Source organism: Protopterus annectens, chromosome 12.part0 (genome assembly GCF_019279795.1).
Source record: "Protopterus annectens isolate FY-2018-M chromosome 12.part0, PAN1.0, whole genome shotgun sequence".
NCBI lineage: Eukaryota > Metazoa > Chordata > Ceratodontiformes > Protopteridae > Protopterus > Protopterus annectens.
Genome location: NC_056746.1, coordinates 1201239878 through 1201257772, shown reverse-complemented (window position 1 = coordinate 1201257772; position 17895 = coordinate 1201239878).

Sequence of the window (17895 nt, the reverse complement as noted above, 5' to 3'; positions counted from 1 at the left end):
CTGGTGTTTGCAGACCTGGCCGTCCTGTGTTTCAGTGTGTGCGCATGCCCAGTATGACTGTTACGCATGTTGTCGACTGACATTACTGTCATACCTTCATGTGTTTGAGCATGCCCAGTATGGTCAACTGGATCGCATGTGTCACATGTCCAGATAGTCAGTACTGTGGTTCTGACCCCTACATTGTACACCGACAGGTGGCATGCTGTGTCTGCAGGGTAGCTAATGGTCATGTGGCATTGACTGTTGCTACATTTCTGCACAGCGTGGGGGGACATCCAACTGTATCCACAGTCCTACACAGCACCGGGGGTGGCGCACATGACTCTCACATGTGTACGTTGGAAGGGAGGCACAGCTGACAGTTGTACACATTTGCTACTACTGTACTGGTATGCCAGGTACTCCATTTCAGTGTGTGGACCTACTTAAATTGCTGGTTGAAGGCATACCAGTGTATGTCAGATCCTAGCTTTAATTACCAGCATAGTGGTTTCAGACGTCCTAGCCTTCATCCAACTGCCTGGCCTGCTGTAGTCTGTGTGTGTGTCTGTGGGGGTTGGGGTCATCCATTGGGCATATCCATAGGCCATTGTATAGCATTTGTCTGTATTGGTCTACACCTGTCCAGCTGTATGAGACTTGTGTGGGCTGTATGGACACACATGATGTTCAGCCCATAACCTGCAGTGGGTTAGGACACCCTGTGTACTACTGGCTACTATTGTGACCCCAGTATGTGCTACAGATGTCATGGTGCCACTATGGACATGTACTGTCTGCTGCCCTAACAGTCGGCCACCAAATTCCCTCGTATGCTCACATCCATACCATAGTTACAGGTAAATACACGTTCTAATACAACTGCCAATTGGCAGGTCGATTGACTTACCTTGGGGGTGTTCCAGACCTGAGGATGGTGCTGGAGGGCTGTGTATGTCAGATGCACACAGTGCACTTCATATACATGGCTGAGCAGAGGTAGTGTCATGTTTGGCATCCATTGCACTCTCTGTGCGAGTCAGAAAGGGTGAAATTCCCTGGGTACCTCTTGTGTCAGTGCATATGCCATGTGTTGCCTCTTTGGCAAGGGCAGGTCATACTGTGCATGCCTCCTTTTGCCTACTGGGTCCAGCTCAGGTAGTTCCTCCTCCAAGTCACACTGTGCCTGTACAGACCTTGGCATTGGTGGGGGGCTGTGTGGCCCTGCCCCATGCTGTTCCTGCTGCAACTGTTACCGCAGGATCAGATTGTGTAGCATAGCACATACCATAACAATTTGGGTGCATGTAGCTGGTGAATACTGCAAGGTTCCACCGGATGGGTCCAGACACCAGAACTGTGACCTGAGCATCCCAAACACATGCTCAATTATATGTCTTGCCTGTGTGTGTGCCTCATTATGGTGTAGTTGTTCAGGTGTGTGTGCATTGCTGATGGGTGTCATCAGCCACGACTCCAGTGGTTACCCAGCATCCCCCACTAGGAGACTGTAGGGGATGTCCATATTGGCAAATGTGTGGTACAGCTGCGTTAGATGCCATATATCGGAATCGTCATAGCTTCCAGACCAGATAGCACACACATTCAGTTTAATGTCCTGGCCATCGCGTATGGCCTAGCTGTTGGAGGGTATGCCCCTGCAGTTAATGTAGGCCCTACCCCACTCACCGGGTGGTGCTTTAATGCATACGTGCATGCAGGCTATAGCACCCAGTACCCCAAGGTAGTCTACCATTTGGTGGAAGAGACGCATATTGCTGGTCAACAAATCACGTGTGTTGAAGACATGTACGTGCTCACTGGCATGTGGTGACATGGTGTCTGTGAACTGGTGCAATACTCTGGATGCAGATGCCTGTGAGAACGCCATGATATCCCCAGTTGTGCTTTGGGAGGTACCTGTGGCTAGTATACCTAGGCCAACACATACCTTGGTATCCACTGGGATGTGTTTCCCTCGGCCTGTTCGATGTGTCAGGTGTGGCTGGCACAGCTCAACAAGCTGCTGTAGGAGGTCTCTGTCCACCCTATAGTGCTCCACTATCTCCAGCTCATGTAGCCCCTGGTAGGTTACCCTGGGTCTGTAAAGTCTTATGTCACCTCACTAAGGGTTGTTCGGCAGCCTTCACATCCTCACCACCCTTAGCCTCCTGCACATGTTGGTCTATGTTTCCTGCTGCAGCCCTTCTCATTTGGTTAGATTGTGTCAAGAAATGTCCCCGCATGTATACACTGGTGGTGTAGAGTGTGGAAGAAATCTGTGTGTATGGTGCTTGCTCACTTTACCGTAGTGTTCTGGGGTGGGCTGGCCATGTAATCTGCTGATTGTGCTGATTATCACCTGTTTGTGCAGCCTGTTCACCTTGAATAATCCACTGCTGCTGTTGTCCCTCCTAATTTCACCAGGCAGGTATAGACACACCCCTAGCTTAGGCGTGCTAAGGCAGGAGCAATCCCGAGGCACAGGTCTCCAATATACGTGCAGTATGCCTGACCCCCCTCCCATGCTTTCACCTATATTCGAGTCCTGCACCCAGCTATCTACACACATACACTCTTGGGATCTGCATCACACCCTGGGGATAAACAGGATTCACTATTGTCAACCTCATTTGCATAGTATTGTCTTCTAATGCATAGTTATATGACCCATACTGATCCTCCAGATTAATAACCACTGCTTACTGTCGCTCAGATCTGTAAACAACTGGTTAAAGGTGCCTTACTATCACCGTCTTCCATGTCCCTTGTTCTTCCCAGCAACAAAATAACCGGTCTCTACATGACTAGAACCCAGGACCCTGCACACCACAGACAATGTGCTTTACCACTAAGCCATGGCAGATATACATACATCTGAGGTGATCACGTACAGATCATCCAGCACAAACATTCAATAGTGCTAATGTCCACATACATATACATACATATATATATATATATATATATATATATATATATGTCTATCTATCTATATCTATATCTATGTATATTTTATATATATATATATATATATATATATATATATATATATATACACACACACACACACACACACACACACACACACACACACACACACACACACACACACACACACACACACACACATATACATATACACACACACAGACGTAGATATTGCATTTATATCACAACAGCAGACCACATGACACCAAAGCATTAGACAAGAATGAAAAGGAAACCACATGTGCCACCTGCATTATGTAGTGGTGTTACAATCAAGGCAAGTGTGTTTCATTGTATCACACAGGTCAGACTGTATTAAGGATAAGAGTAGGGCTGCTGACATTTACTCACCAGACCTGTTGGCGAATGTATGTGTATGTGTTGACAACCCAGTATCTTGGGCGATTATGACATTTGTGGACACTATATAAGAAAGCAACAAAACACACTCAACACATCCTGAAGCTAGCCACCCACAGATACCAACACATAGGATATGACTGTCAAACACACACACCTGTCATGCCTTGGAATCAAGCACCTACCTGTCTATTCTATCACACTACAGCATTATGTAGTTACAGAACACGCAACAAAGATTACTGGATCACAGCACTCCCTGAGGCATACTTCTAGGTATGTGACATCATCAGCAAAGGCAAAGACACTGATAGGGATTGTATGGAGAGTGAGCAGTCTAAAAGCATTACTCTGTCCCCAGGCAGCTGGAAACACACACACTTGGCAGGGCTGAGATTAGAACATAGATCTAACTACCTTATCACACTACAGCATTACTCAGTTACAGAATGCGCTACTGAGATTACTGGAACACAGCACTCCCAGAGGCATACTTCTAGGTGGGTGACATCATCAGCAAAGGCAAAGACGCCGATAGGGATTGTATGGAGAGTGAGCAGTCTAAAAGCATTACTCTGTCCCCAGGCAGCTGGAAACACACACACACACTAGGGCTGGGATTAGAACATAGACCTAACTACCTTATCACACTACAGCATTACGCAGTTACAGAACGCGCTACCGAGATTACTGGATCACAGCACTCCCAGAGGCATACTTCTAGGTGGGTGACATCATCAGCAAAGGCAAAGCCACCAATAGGGATTGTATGGAAAGTGAGCAGTCTAAAAGCATTACTCTGTCCCCACGCAGCTGGAAACACGCACACACATACTTGGCAGGGCTGAGATTAGAACATAGACCTAACTACCTTATCACACTACAGCATTACGCAGTTACAGAACGCTACCAAGATTGCTGGATCACAGCACTCCCAGAGGCATACTTCTAGGTGGGTGACATCATCAACAATGGAACAAATGCCAATAGGGATTGTATGGAGTATGAGCAGTCTAAAAGCATATTACTGTCCCAAGGCAGACGGTGACAAGCACATGGCAATGGTGTGAGCAGGACAACTGCCTATCTACGAAGCACTATTACAATACTACATAGATACAAGATGCGCCACAGACAGTACACCTTTCAAGACAGTCAATATGACCTTCTAGGAATGCAGACATTGACATGGATGCTGGCAGTTATGGTGTAAATACCTGTGAACCAGTGTGTTCAATGTAGGACTCCATCCTGAAGTGGGGTATGGCCATCTGTTGCCTGGATGACCACTATCGCTATACAGGATTACAATGGTCATGCCCATACACAGAGGCACATAACCGACAAAAGGTGTCACTGGGCATGCTCACACACTTAGTAGCACACGTCAGTTTGGAATGCACTATGTGTCCATCTACACAATGGCGTACTGGGTATGCTCACACACTTAGTAGCGAAGGGCTGTCTTGTATGCACACAGATTCTAAACACGGAAGGGCACAGTGTGTCAATAGTCATCATTGTTAGCATGAACGCTGCACTACATGTGTCTGACACCGGTCTTCTATACAACGCCTGCTGCTTTCCATCACCTTAGCTGTACCAGTCTAAACCTGGCACACTAATACCACCCGTGGTGATGTCCTGCTAGGAGTGGGTAGTTTGCACATATAGTACCATACATAAATGAAGAACCTGAGACCAGGTAAACACCCTGACACCTACAGGACAACTGTATTGTATGTGTATGCTAAACAGTGCTAGATGTGTAGCATTCATAATCATAGCTGCCAATCTAGATCCAACAATGGAGAATACTGACATCTGTGCAGTGAGGAACACCTGGCATAAGGCTCAGTTGTGCACAATAGCACTACCACCGTATACCTCAGATACAGACAGGTGGGCCATAAGACCATTACGGACCGCTCCAGATGTTAGTGTCCCCACGTACATGAAGGCCACTCATATGTACTGACCAGTACACTCTCAAAAGCCATCACAGATGTGTCAGGTGCAGATCACAGTGGTAAATTCCGCATTATAGTATGTAGCCCTCAGACATCACCATGTCCTTGGACCAGCAAAACACATCCATACATTAGTACAACACCATGTTACTCATGACCAGTGGACTGTACCTAGCTCTACAGCAACTGTGCAGACTACCCATGTACCGACAGGGTTCCATCATGTGTTATGCAATGCACTCATATCACTATTCATAACCAGGTTGGCTGTACACATAACAGGGGCCCTGGGTCTTATACAGCTGTAACAGATAACTGTTGCTGTACACCAGACAACACACTCATGTTTGGATATCACATACATATAACTGCCGTGGATATGTACATGCCCCCCCCACACACAACACATATGAACATAGCATAGCTTTTTCTGTCCTTCGTGCAGACATGTAGCTACAGCGATTACACGCATGCACATGGAAGGTAGGTCCATGGCTTTTGAATGCTAACAGTACATAAGGTAGCAATGTTGACTGAGTTAACATTCCCTCTGTACTGGTTACCCATGACAACTATAATATCATACAACAGTCCATGTGTCATGTATGTCATCACACATGTCCAGCAATTGCAATGCATTCAAACATGGCTACATGACAGGAATGTAGGACCTATGCGCATGTACATGCAGTGGTGTGCATTCAGCTACAATGCATGTGCAGTAGCTGATTTTTGCAGTTCATCTGTGTCTTACTACAACATGCAGTTGCAATGCAGCCCCATCATTGACACCTGTATATGGTGAAATACTGACAGTACGGTAAGATGTACATCAGGTATGGATGGATGTGCATACATAAAGTGGTGGGCCACCTTTGCAGATGGATGTTTGCTGAAGACAGCTCACAGGTGTGTCACAAGCTGTCCTACCATAACATGTGCAAACAGTAAGCTATGTTTCTGTTAATTGAAGGTGAAGACATACAACCTACACAGCGGTCAGGGTGTCACTGACTGTAAATCACTTGACACCTGTAACACTAAAGTCCTCCTGTGTGCATATAGCAGCACAATTGCCGAAGGTAGCATTGGTACACATTGTAATGCGGGCAATACTGCTGCATGTCTGTCAGACGTATCATAAGATAGCAGGTGTTTGATTCACAGTACTGTCATGTGTGTTTGCTTGTGTGACCATATATGCCACGTATGGTGGGGAATACATCCCAATTGTTACACATCCCTGTACACTGTTGTAGAGATCTATACATACTGCAGTGTAGAAAGCAAGACATGGGCAGGGGTGGTGTGTGTATCACACACATGTTAGCTATCTGTATGTGCATGACATTTGTGGACTCTAGTGTGTGTGTGTGTGTGTGTATGTATGTATGGCTGTCTGGTGCATGGAGTGAGAATGTATGCTACCATTGAGAACAGATAGGGCCTCTAACCCCTCAAGGTGATACAGTCTACTACCCTGTTGATGCCGTCAGTCTTAGTCATTACTGACTACCTGTACATGTTCATTCTCTGTGTCGCATCATGTGGGTGCACAGTACTGTTCTTAGTCGTTACTGACTACCTGTACATGTTCATTCTCTGTGTCGCATCATGTGGGTGCACAGTACTGTAATGGTGATTACCACATAGACAGGGGTCCTCACCTCAACACTATCAAGTATGTGTTATAGTGTTTTTGACCACGTGAGTTTGGGCGTGTTACTGTGTGTGTCTGTGTATGTCTGTGTGTGTGTTCTTATCCTGTAATGTGAAAGTGTATTACTGCTACACAGTGAGGCCTCATGCTATCAACTGGCCTCTACCCTTGACATCAGCTAGACCGCTGTGTAAACCCCCCGCACCATGTAACTGTACCTGTGATGTCACGCGATATGGATGTCACGTCTCTAGCCACTGTAGCCTAGTACACAGCTCACATGATCCTGGATCAGTAGATGTGTAGAAATCTTTGGAATGTCAGCGTTTCTAACAGTGAGGTTGAGGCTATGTATAGCATGCTGGTATTGCCATACATGCCTGTGAGTACTCCACATTTACACATGTGAAACTGCAAACACTGGTACTTAATGGCACACGCAATTAGACCTTAAGGAGGGAAGCAGGGCATCATTACTAACATGCTGTTACTGTTGTTACCAAGACACATACTGTGAACATACAACAATGCATTCTAAACCTGTACTACATGGTATGTCTGCTGTGTGTAAACAGTACACAACAATTGTAATATACACTTATCTCACTATTCTGTTCACCCTGTGCATCAGACCATATGAGTATGTCCCTGTACCGATGGTGTGGATGACAGGGATGCGGCACAGGCATCATCATATGCACAAGGTGATAATGTTTGCCAGGGGCCTATGCTGCACCAGTGGATGATATCATGTGTGTGGGTTAGGGCCTGTGATCTAATTGGACATGTGTGGTTGTTATGCATGTTGCGGTGCCCTACAGATGTTTCTGGTGTGTGCGTGTATGTGTGCACACAGTTATGCCATGTGTCCAGCCTACACAGGGGTATTATTGACAGCTCCAGATTGTACAGACCAGGATTTACAGCTCATTGTGTCTGGCCATGGCCATGTGACCTGTGCCTGCCAGGGGTTGCATGGGCACTACCAGACAGAGGTACAGATTGGGTACTGTCCGATGACACATCTCCACTGGAACCGTGTCCCCACTGGGACCATCCAGGGCCACGTCCACATGGTCTGCTGTGTCCTGGTGTGGACAGCGCAGCACCAGCTGCACTGGTGCTGCTACCGGCACTATGGGAGCGGGCACGTGAGGTAGCTCATTCATGTAGACCTGCACCAGGTGGTGTAGCTGGCCTACGTCCACATGGCCTATGCCTCTCTCCTACCAGATGTTCCAGCACAGACAGCTCATGCTCGCAGATTGCCATGCCACGGTCAAGGATTCCAACCATGTCACCCGATCGCCTGTCCAAAATGTCAGCAATCTGCTGTTGAGCATTTGCCAGTGCCTGGATGTTGTCATTTAAAGAATGGAAAGCAGCCCTCTGAAGCCTTTGCCCTTCTCTGTTCTGCCATTCAGCATGTGCCTGTGCCACCATTACAGTCTGAAACATGTGTCTGGTGACACCAGCTGCTGAGCTCTGTCATGCAGGTGCATGTCGGCCAGAGGTCCTCCTACGAGCAGCACTGGCCACATGCCTGTGTGGCACATCTGCAGTCATTTCACTGACACCATGGTGTGAAGACACACCCTCCGTAACCACCACACATTCCTGTTCCAAGCTAACACACGCTAACTGTCCTTCCTCTATGGCCACTGGTGATGGGGTATGTGTTGGCATGAGAACTGTGTGCGGGGAAGAGGGGGATATAGGTGGGATGGCAATCAATGGCACAGATTCAGACCCTGGCAACCCTGCTTGTACCTCAAGCATATGTTCATCACTGCTAGAGTCTGTGGGGACACTAACATCAGATGGACCGCAGGAGGGTAACACACCTATATCACATGTGAAGGCAAACAAAGACTCTACATTACAATAGAGACAGACAGACACACACACACACACAGACACACACACAGACACACACAGACTCACACAGACCATGCATGTGATATGACAGAAGGCATGCAGCATGCATGTGATACAGCAGATGGCATGCAGCTCAGACATTAATAGTGTTAGTTAGCATACATTCCTGGGTTGCACACATCAGCAAGCATGTGTCATATTAGAAGCCATACATTTCATACAATCATGGTAGTAAGCATGCATCCCTGTGATACACCATGTGGACCAGCACAGGTTAACAATACACATGGCTGATGTAAGGCATATGTCCTTGACATTAACATGTAGTATGACATGTAATCTGCTGATGTTTGCATTGACATGCATACATGTTTGACACAATGGTGTCCTGACACATGTACAGCGGTGTAATGGTGTCACATTGCAGTGTTGTCTGTATGCCCTATAGATAGAATGCACTTTTAGCAGATGTGCATGACCTTTGAAGGGTAGTATGAGGCGTCTATATTGCTATACAGTGTGAAGTACAGACACAATGCCACTGCATTGAATCATGAGGCATCTCTATTGCTATACAGTGTGGAATACACACACAGTGCATAGCCATGACTGCGTGCATACACAACACATAAGTACTGTGGATTGTGACCCACGCCGCTGCGGTGTATACACACTAAACCATGCTGTGTCATGTGTGACAGATCACCGGAAGACATATGGATGACACCCCTACACAACTGCTAACATTTCTTAGCTGCTTGGCAACCATGTTCACACATGGCAGACTTGTCAATACACCATGTCCCACATGACATTTATGTATCACACACACGAGATGCATGACTGACAGTGATGTCCAACAGCAGCAAGGGAAATGTACGGTATCTCTGGCCTGATGTGGTGTCTGTGTATGTATGTGGAAGCTGTACAGGTGACTACTGTCATGCTGTGACACAGTCATGATGTGCAACACATCTTATGTGATCGAATTAAGTGACATCTCTACAAGCTGTGCACAGGCTGTTAGGATGTCCAGTGTTCCACATCTACTATATAACCATTCAACAAAGGCTATAGTTGGACCATGTGTAGACAATGTACAACAGGATGTACACACACATACACATCACATCTACTGTGTGTTATTACATGTCTCTGGCTATCCTCCATGGCCATGTGTGAACATGTGTAGGCCAAATGTTTGTGATGGCCGTCTATCTCACATGTTTGTGTTGTCCCATATGACACACACCCATAGATGTCAGATACTCCACTGTCCACAGGGTTATTCAGACAAAGGGTTGTATGTTTGGTATGTGGGGTATGTTTTATGGGATAGTGAGACAATGTTGCAGCCGGACCACGACATATCTGGGACATGTCAAATGGCACATCACAATGTCTGCACTCATTGCAGCGGCATATTCCACAATAGTGAATCATGTGGGCTGCCCATATCCCAGCTCACTGTGTAGTACTGTTTGCGTACCGCACATGTGTTGTTCTGATGTATAGTAGATATTCCTACATTGAACAACACCTCCACCGTTGTATGCACAGCTGTCCACACAGCTAGCAAGGATGGTTACTGTGGTTTCATGTTGGTGTTTCATTTGGTTTGTATATATTGCACATAGGTAGCCAGTGTGATTGATGAAAGATGTGACCTGTATATCGTGACTGGACCATACATTATGTGTACATGTGTTAACTGGCCACATGGAAAATATATCTGTGCATTCACATGCCTGATACTGATAACTGTCTCACCTGCAATGGCCTGCTGTCTCTGTGGCACACCAGAGATACTTGTATAGGGGTGACACAGCAGTTTGATCATTATCCATGACTGTATGACAGCTACAGGGTGCACTGTGCATGTTAACACATTCGCCAGTACAATAGCATATACTATGGGGTATGCACATGTGTGCATACACAGGGTAGCATACTATAGTATGCGGCATGTGTGTAAACATATCTTGCATATGATGTTACATTACATATTGTACAGTGACACATGCGACTAAATGGGATATAATATTTATATGTGCAGTAGTGACTTACCAGGCAACTCCAGGCTCGGTCGTTGGGAGACACCCACCTCCACGATGGCAGCTAGTGTTTGTGGATGCTGTTCTGATGGGGTCCCCAGGCTGACCAGTAGCTCCTTGGTAGGTGTGAGTGGGGACTGGGTGGGTGGCCCACCACCTGTTCTACCTTGTTCCCTGGTGATTGCATTGGCATGCTGTTTCGCATGTCGGATCAGGTCCATACAGTGTCTGCGCACCTGCTGGTAGGTGCGGTTATTGCCACCCACATCATTAACCCTCCTGCGAAGTTCCTGCCACAGGTCATCACGCTGCTGGGCATGCTGTGGCACATGGCTGAACAATACCTCATAGTTATCCTGGAGGTATGGTATGAGGGCATCATCCTCCAAGTGGCTATATGCTGGCAGTCATGATTGAGGCATTATCTGGAAGACATAATGATGGAGACAGGTCACAGCATCTCAGAGATGCACAGAGATACAGCTGCACATACATGTGTATTACATTTAGTACATATGAACAGTTGTCTTTGCAAATCGTCATGACACTGACACGACTGGCATGTTTGTGTCACACACATGTAACACCCGATGGGGATTGGATATTATCACCATATATGTGTGTCACCTCATTACATTGCTCATATTTCATGTGAATGCTGTCTTGATGTGGGCATGTCTGTTTGCCTGTACTGGTGTTCTTACCTATCAGTACATGCCTGGATGTGTGCACATTAATGCTGTTGACCTTGATGCTGCATATATGTTACATATCATCACATACACTGCCTTAGTGGACATGAGCAGTGACAATGCAGACATGCACATGGAAACTTTTACATGCATTTGTTTTGCCATATACATCTACTTGGCACTGTACAGCAGTTCAACATCCTGCCACGTATCACCTGTGTTGCACATGTGATACACATGGGACAATGGCTAGCCGGATGGTATGTGCAGGGATGGTTATCAACTATAGCATGTACGGCCAAGATCATGTAGTAGTGTGTATGCCCTGGGCCATGTATGGGCATAGCATATAAGGTTTTCTAGCTGTATCCAACAGCCATGTTCCCGCCAACAGGTGAATCAGTGCCACATTACTGATCCAGACAGTTAATGATACATCTACCATGCAGTCATCGCACCAAGTATGACAGAGATGACATGTGCAGTTTTGCTGGACAGGGTTGCATGGTATGGCAGGAGTATGTAACATGTATGGCACAGGGATGTCCAGCATGTGGTGACCCTTGTACTAGGAAGGTGGCTGTCCATGATGTATGTCTTTCAGATCAGAATATGTACGTGTAGCATGTCCAACATCACAGTGTTGCACATGTCTTTATGCAGGGTAGGCAGCATGCTGCATAGTGGAGATGAGGATTGTGAAGACTGGTGTCACCCATCTAAGCATGGCCAATACCCATTACAGGTGATATGTGATCCAATATTGGTCACTTGTGTGCTGAGTATGGTTGTCCAATGGTCTCCATGCTCATGGATGACACCCTGTCATGACTTGGGTTGCCTATTATGACTACCTAATAGGCCTGATGATGTCACTAGCTCAGGGAGGTAAACTGCACAGCACCATCCCTTACACACAGTGTCCATAATTTTGACCGCTGCCTAGGTGGTAGTTAATGGGTACAGGGTTATTAACATAGCGGTGACAATGCAATAAGCAGCTGTCAGATTGTGCACATATGTCACGCACCTCACCCAAAGCCCATTCTGTATGTTGTCCACAACACTGAGTCAGCTATTGCTCCTAGGTCATGGCCATTCACATACTTACATATGCAGATGCCTCCCATTTGTCTGTGTGCTATGGGCTACAATGAGGGGGGAGTACAACACATTAACCCTGTTTTACTGTAGCTGCCACTGGTGTGATATGCACATGTCACTCAGACACCTTTTGTAGTGTTGCTTCTGTCAACAGGCCACTGGTAGAACACTCATGTGGCATACAAAGGTACATCTAGTATACTAAGTGTAGGTGGAACACAGTATGGGTGATGATGTCCTATGACCTGTCACAGGAATGCTATGCAGTGGGAATTCATCTGTACTGTCATCTACATCTGTACTGCTAACAACACCTACGTTGATTACAGTTCATAGACTTTCAGACCATACTCAGCAGGGTAATAGTGCAGTGCCTCCCATTATGAGTGGTGTCTCCATTTTGTGGGTTGTGATAACTGTTGGTGTGGTCCATTCAGTGTTTTCACAGACTGACATGAACCTATGTTTTACATGGAAGTATATGTGCAGAGCAAACTGTTTTGCCATATGTGTATTATACGACCAGGGATTTGAACAGGTCACATGCAGCCTGAGTGCACCTTGTACCATCATAGTTATGGTTACAGGGGCTCTGTAGTGTTCATGGATATGTGATTGTGTACCTGTTGGGGGGGCAGTAAGTTTATGTTATCCAGCACCCTATCTGTATTGCTTATTCATGCCCAGCACTTGTTCAGAACATGTAAGCACTTCATGAGCTACTAATTACTATAGTACTCAATCCTACTCATTTCCTACAAGTAAACACTGTTTGTCCTTACATTTCCAGCTTGCTTACAGTACAACAGCTGTTGTACACACTTACCTCACATATCTTGTGAGAAATGGTTGAATATACAGGTATGTCCAAGTGTCAATTACCAATGTTATTGCCTGTCTATATGATGAATATGGGCAACATGAGGCAATATAGCAATTGTCGCATGTACACAGTCAATGCTCACTTCCTAACATACAACACTACAGCCTGTGGGAGATGCACATATGTAGCCATGCTGGAGGTAATGCTCTCTCCAACCCAGAATGAACCTGACAATCATGTTGGGGATGTTAAACGTTTGCACCACACCCCACTCATCACATAGTCTTACTTGATCTCCACCACCACAGGCCACACATAGTAAGACTACAACATTTGCGGAGCCTCTCCATACTACTCTGTGTAGGCAACAGAGGCAGCCCCCATCACCAAACACAACACCAATTACTTATAGCCCACAGACTCATGTGTGCCCATCAACTACAGCCAATAGGGTGCTATAACATACCCAACACACTAGTGATAGGTGACTCTGTAGGCAGTCACACTGATGTCCCACTCAGCAGGCTACACAAGGCGATAGTCACTTTCATCTGGCTGTCGGGTAACAGGATCCGCAACATAACCTATGCACTCAGGTCACTCCTCAACAGGTACAATATGACTGTCATTCTCCATGTTAGTGTGAATGCCTGAGATATAACTTCCTGGACTGCATGTACAGGGACATGCAATAGCTCTCTGATCTTGTAGCCCAGGCAGGTATCGCCCAAGCCCTGAGAAGCATTCTGCATTAGTCCAGACTGATACCACAGTACAACGACTGAATTATTCACTTCAACATTTGCCTATGCTTCTGGTGTTATTCCAAGGGTATCCAGTATCAGTCTGCTTTGAATGACATGGTCAACAAAAAACAATGCTTTGGCACAGATGACCTGCACCTGTCAGCCCTGGGATTATGGATAACATCTAAGGCTCTTGCAGCTCCTATACTGCCTGTTTTAGACACATTTCAAATAACATATTCACCACCAGAACAGGTACAGGCAAGCAAAACCTGAGGGTAATGCTACTCAATGCTTGACATCTTCATCTCAAAAGCACTCAGCCGAGGCACTCCTTATAATGGACCACTTCGATATTTCTGCAGTGACTGGAACCTGCTTCTAGGCTCCGGAGAGTACCCCTGCACTGACAGGCTATTATGCAGACCACACCTTTTAGTCATGTAACCAGGACCGGAACATCCAAGGTGGAGGTGTGTCCATATTTCACAAGGATGTACACATCTCCAGGCTGGTTGCTTAGCACAATGCATCAGAGGTAATCCAAGTGCAACTAACTGTGGCCAGAACTGCTATACAAATTGTAGCTTGCTAAGGATTCTACACTATACCCCATGGTTAACAGCTCTCATTTATTGGTGTACTGGAAAATAGGGTTCAAACAGGAACTACTGATGTGAGACTGACACTACCCCACACTTAACTGTGATACCTACTCATGTACTGACACATTAGGCCAACACTTTCGGGGATTCATAACCTCCAATCGGCTGGATCAACCTATACACACCACCACCAAGGCCAACAATATCCTAGACCTGGACATTACCAACCTGTGTGACTGGTGTTCAACACCTGGGGTTATCCCCTCGTTGGTCAGTTCCGAACGTATGCTAATCACCCTTGTTATCCACATCCCGGCACCACACCCTTCATGGAAAACACAGTACAATATTTCTACAAAGCCAACTTCAGGCTTCTTATGACAGCAGTAGTAAACGTCATGACACCCGTGCAGATGGACAATATAGTTACAAAAGCTGAAACATACACAACTGCACTTCATTAGCACTTACACGACTGCATGGATCATGCTATCCCAAACAGAGCCATGACAGTACCCACCAAATAACGGACACCACTCTGGAGGTCCACTGCCATGGACATAACGTATGACAGAAGGAGGAGACTGTTGCAAAGTAGGGTACAATCCCATGGGTGGGGTAGCTCCCTGGTCAGCCTCAGTAGGAATCTGAGATCCCTTATCACATCCTCCGAAGCTAACTACGTAAACATTACTGTGACACATTCCAAGGACTACCACAAAGCGTTATGGAGGTATGTCACTACTCTCAATGGCAATACCCACATCTGCCCTGACAATCAATGGTTAGGCAGGAACATTACAGAACCGACTGATATTGGCAACATCCTGGCAGATAGGTTCAATGCTAACTTTACACTCATCTCACACCCTAAAAAGCCCAAATCTATAGAGGAACAATGCAGAGTCCCTGCGGTCACAACTATGCAGTTCAAACCCGCACTCTCTAAAGCCTGGAGCACAGACTCCATGTGACCATCCAACATCCTAGGCTGTGATTTACACAAACCTCAGAATGACATGGCTCCCCACTTGGGCACCAAATTCACTAATAGCCTTGTATCAGGCATTGTGGACCCTGAATGGCACACAGCAACAGTTATCACACTCCACAAAGGTGGCGCCACAATGGACCAGAGGAACTATTGCCCTATACACCTGACTAGACTGTTCTACAAGGCTATGGAGAACTTCATCATGGAAGTCATTCACAGAGACATTGGTGGCCTCCAAACCTTTGGTACCAACCAGGTTGGATTTGTTAGGGCCAGACCATGGCTCCTACACCTGGTGGAGTCCTTTGAGACAGTTACCAAGGTAGTAGATGATGGTAAGGAGGTCCACACAGCCTACCTTGTCCTCTCATTGGCTTTCAACACTGTTCCCCATTCTGGTATTGTCAATATACACATCCACCTGCACATCGACCCCTACATCTTGAGATGTTATGCAAATTGGCTCACGGACAGGACACACACAGTGAGGGTAGCATACCATAGGTCCTACTGTATATCAGTTACAATTGGTGTACTCCAGTCCTTGGTCATAGGGCCCCTCATGTTCGGTATATGCTTCCCTGAGGTACAGACTAGCACAGAAGGACTTTCCCTGAATAGGTTTCCAGATGACTGCAAACTAGGAGCCATGATTGATTCACTAGCTGATACAGACACCCTCCATAAGGGTGTCATTGTGACGGATACCTGATGTCGATAACATGGCCTCAAGCTGCATGCCACAAGGTGCATAGACATCCCCTTTGGATTACACCAATCACCCACTGACTATCACATAGGTGGTAGTCCCCTACATACATAAGACATTATAAAGGACCTTAGTACACACGTAGATAGCACCCACTCCTTTGATAACCATATTGCCAAGGTGGCGTGGATATCCTTCTAGGTGGCCACTCTAATCTGTAATGGGTTTGTAGCTGGAACAAAGGCAGCCATTGTATCTCTATACTCCTGACTTATGAAACACATTCAAGGATACAACACCCCATTTGGAGTGTACCTTATGGAACAGCAACAGCTTTAAATACCACGACATTAACACACCAAGAGGATTACTGACCTCCAAAGGATGACGTATGCAGCACAACTACAGAAACCCCAACTGTACACATTTGCATACTGCATACTCAGAGGTGACCTCTGCTGAACATACAAGGCCCATGTCCACAACAATATTGATGAATATGCTCCACATAAACAACATAAGCAAAAGCCACCAAGAGCAACATGCTCTGGGATATGTACCCAAACGCAACGATGAGTAGGACGTGCTGGAGGGATACATTCCTGAACTGGACACACACCATGCTTTGGAACATGATTCCTATGTACATCAGGCAGGGACCCTCACTAGCACTCTTCATAAGATACCTTGATGGGTGGATGGGGAACAGACATGTACACCAGGGATCACTGCAGTGACTGTACTATACACAGGTGCAGGAAACAAATGGCTCTGCTGTTCACAGGCACAGGACACTAACCTAGGGAGGTGCAGCCAGTGAAAACACTGTAGTTGGGCTTACAAATGGACTTGGCCAGACAGCATAGTACCTAACTATGAACCTATGAAGCTATTACATGTCCTTTGTACATGGATAATTGAGTAGCTCTTCCATTTCAATTAGCTATCATGCTGTTACACTGTCTGGTGACTACAAGCCATATGTATCCTGTTATTGTGTATTGTACATTCCAATAGACATACCTTATGTTTGCATAATATAACAGTAATGCTATGTAAAATATTTGACATATCTACCTACAATACTACAGTATTTCACATTTTTGAAATAATATCCCATAATGCAAAGCATAATTGCACAGCAAGACCACCTTAGGCATGTTATTCTCATTATACGCCCATACATATACCTACTGTTACAATATATCAACATATACTATCCCCTGTTATGGCACATACTTGTTGGACAAACCCCACCACCGACAGCGGCTGGAGTGGAATTTTTATGTTTAAAGCCCTTATGTAGCATCCCTTGTGGTGTATGAGG